At 43.7% G+C, this 3,618-nt stretch overlaps 1 non-coding gene across 1 annotated transcript; it reads right to left on the reverse strand.

Annotated features, from left to right (window-relative positions):
- Nucleotides 1–1,211: 1,211 nt before the first annotated feature.
- Trnat-cgu (transfer RNA threonine (anticodon CGU)) lies at nt 1,212–1,286 on the reverse strand. The gene has a single exon. It is a non-coding gene; the product is annotated as a tRNA-Thr (tRNA).
- Nucleotides 1,287–3,618: the final 2,332 nt, after the last annotated feature.

Genomic DNA, 3,618 nt, shown 5'->3' on the forward strand with positions numbered 1-3,618 from the left:
AAGCAAATACAGAAAAATATCGGCTATTCAGAACTAAAGTATCGGTATCGGTTTATCCCACCCTTCTACATGTGTGGTGTAGAGTAAGTTATTAACATCGTACTGTCACAAAATGTTACCTTAAATCTACCTAACGCTACCGTGGACGTGTCACAGGATGGGAGGGTCCTAATTCTCCGCCATTTGCCACATGTCAACCACTTCGCTTGAGGCTTTTGTGGTTGAGATGAGAACCGCGATTCCCAACGTTAAAGTAAGATGATATTCTTATGGGTGGTTGTAGAAAAACTTTCAGACACACCGCCACAAAGAATCGACACATAAAGGCCTCAGGAGGTGGCATAAGGGGCGTCGATGAAACTACCCCTTTTCTTGGAGCGCTCATTTCATCAAATTTCATGAAGAGACACTATGCTACTTTATTTACATTTGTCTCGGTGTGAATCCCCCTCACCTACTCCTCACAACCACGCATCAGGAGACCACGAAACACGTATGCTATAGAAGTATAAACACCCTTTGCTGCTATGACCCAAATTTTGTCCAATGGTTTCTAAGCGTACCAAGTGGCTCCACCCTCTACACCAGAGTGAAAATTATTGTAGAGCTACCCTCCGAAGAAGTCATAACATTCCATGGGCAGCGGGGCGAGTTGGTCACTCAGCTGTCCTTTAAAACAATCTGTCCACCTACCTAGATAGGCTTCAGATTATCTGCCCCTTTGCAATGGTACATACTGGTTTAACCGTAAAGCAGCGTTGATGAAAATTCTGCTAAATGCCCTTGATAACACCTGAAAGATAGTGAAGCTATCGAGCTTCCGGGATTCTTGCATAAGTCTCCAGAATGAGATTTTCACACTGCAGCGGAGTGTGCGCTGGTATGAAACTTCCTGGCAGATTTAAACTGTGTGCCGGACCGAGACTCGAACTCGGGACATTTGCCTTTCGCGGGCAAGAGCTTTACCAACTGAGCTACCCAAGCACCACTCACGCCCCCTCCTCACAGCTTTACTTCTGCCAGTACCTCGTCTCCTACCTTCCAAACTTTACAGAAACTCTCCTGCGAACCTTGCAGAACTCGCACTCCTGAAAGAAAGGATATTCCGGAGACATGGCTTAGCCACAACTTGGGGGATGTTTCCAGAATGAGATTTTCACTCTGCAGCTGAGTGTGCGCTGATATGAAACTTCGTGGTACATTAAAACTGTGTGCCGGACCGAGACTCGAACTCGGGACCTTTGCCTTACGCGGGCAAGTGCTCTACCAACTGAGCTACCCAAGCACGACTCACGCCCCGTCCTCAAAACTCTACTTGGGTAGCTCAGTTGCTAGAGCACTTTCCCGCGAAAGGCAAAGGTCCCGAGTTCGAGTCTCGGTCCAGCACAAAGTTTTAATTTGCCATGAAGTTTCAGATCAGCGCACACTCCGCTGCAGAGTGAAAATCTCATTCTGGAAACATCCCCCAGGCTTTGGCTAAGCCATTTCTCCGCAATATCGTTTCTTTCAGTAGTGATAGTCCTGCAGGGTTCGCAGGAGAGCTTCTGCAAAGATTGGAAGGTACGAGACGAGGTACTGGCAGAGGTAGAGTTGTGCGGACGGGCCGTGAGTGGTGCTTGGGTAGCTCAGTTGGTAGAGAACTTGCCCCCGAAAGGCAAAGGTCCCGAGTTCGAGTCTCGATCCGGCACACAGTTTTAATCTACCACGAAGTTTCATTCTTGCGTAAGTCGTTTGAAAAAGTGTCAAAAATTTCTTTTTAGTTGGTTTGTTGTCCTTAAAATACCGAAAATGGCAACTGAGTCCGTGTTTAATAACCCGACCACAATTATGCGATGTTCTCTACTGCAAGTTCACACTCGAAAGTGTTCAGAAGATATTTAGTATGACCCAATATTTTGAACGCCCTACACAGTCACTGACACACGACCATTTGCGAGTTAACACAGTCAGTCGTTATTGCGCTTCCTACAAAGAAGAGATCGCCTTAATGGAATCTGCACGAAACATGCCATGCAGTGTTTGTGTACGACTTGAAATGTTAACACGAGAAAATCTCTTAAATAAACTACTCACAATCCCCAAACTTTCACAGCATACTCCACACTGTAATCGCTTTTCATCTACTACTCAAGAAACGATCAAACTTACGGATTTCTTAATTTTGAAACAAATTTGATCAGCTAGATTTAACATAGATGTTAAGCAGAAGACGGTTCCCGATCGACTATCTCGACTATAGAGCTGAGGCATAAAGCCCTACTTAGACGCGCGAGAAATGCGCAATTCCTGCTGGTTAGTATGTCAAGAAGCCATCTCGAGCACTTCTGTATTCACGATATTTCTAACGTCAGCCATTGCGATTACCAGAAATAATTACACTAGAATTTTCGTAATACATAATGAAACAAAACACGCTTCCTTTCTACAAAATAAATCACTAATAAATTTAGTACTCAACGTTCCTTCTGGCTGACTTTTTCAAACCCAAGCTCACTCTGATATGTCACACATTGCACTATTGTGCAACAACCTTCTCGCGCTTACATTTATATAGTTTTCGTAAAATATAACATTATCGCTTTCGTATGTCCTCCATTCACTCTCGTAGTTCCTCCAAAATACATAACAAAAACAAGTTGAAATAATTTTTCAAAGTACATTTATTTAGTTCGAAAATTTGTGGTAATAAAAATAAAAATTCCACAAAATTAAGTTAGAGGAACGTATCCTCGTGGTTGTAGTTTCAGTTGCTACTATAGATGAATACGTTTCATCACCATTATCAAGTGGTTTAGGTAAAAGTTTGTATCTCTGAAAGTAGTGAAGTTATGGTTTTGAAATTTAAACAGTGTGGTTCTATTATCCATAGATTTCAGTATACTAAGTATGAAAAAGATGGATTAATATTCAGTTTCAGAGGGATATTATGTAACGTACCGCACGCTGCATTAGGCTAGTATACAGCTCGCTCAGCTCAGTAGCCAGCGTTAACTGTGCGAGCGTGAGAAGCAACATCTTCTCTCCTCCCGCCTCCATGGCAAGCTATGATTTGAAGGCAAGGTGTCAACTGGTAATAATTCGCTACGTTACACCACGATGCCATCACAAGAATTTAATCGCCTGGAGGGTGTCATTCGTAGCGAAAGCTGTCAAGAATATCTTTCTTTTGCACATCGCACTGAAAACGGTCGTTTTCAGGGGCAAAATATGAGTCAATGGACGGCTGAAGGGAAGGGGTGGCTTCACTGGCCATCTTCATGTCGCCTCCCTGTGCTTTTCCGTGTCGATGCAGAACTGTGGTTGGTCTTAAGTGTATGCCCCGACTACCCATTAGAAAACCTCGTGATTTTAACGGTGGGCATCGCAGTTATGACTTCAGTCACAGACTGATCAAGAGAGTTGGAAGATGCAGAAAAAGTGGAGAAGGTGTGACAACCTTCCAGTCATGTGACACGTTCAAGGTAGAATTTGGCAAAATTGTGATGAAATTTGGTGCCAAAATGACATCTTAAAGCAACCTTATACCTTACATGAACTTCTGAGCTGTGGCCGACACCTTGCTGCCTGCAGCTTGGACTGGATCTAAGCTTTTGCACAATTACAGCGGAAGGATGCAGG

This window comes from Schistocerca nitens, chromosome 8 (assembly GCF_023898315.1).
Source record: "Schistocerca nitens isolate TAMUIC-IGC-003100 chromosome 8, iqSchNite1.1, whole genome shotgun sequence".
Classification (NCBI taxonomy): Eukaryota; Metazoa; Arthropoda; class Insecta; order Orthoptera; family Acrididae; genus Schistocerca; species Schistocerca nitens.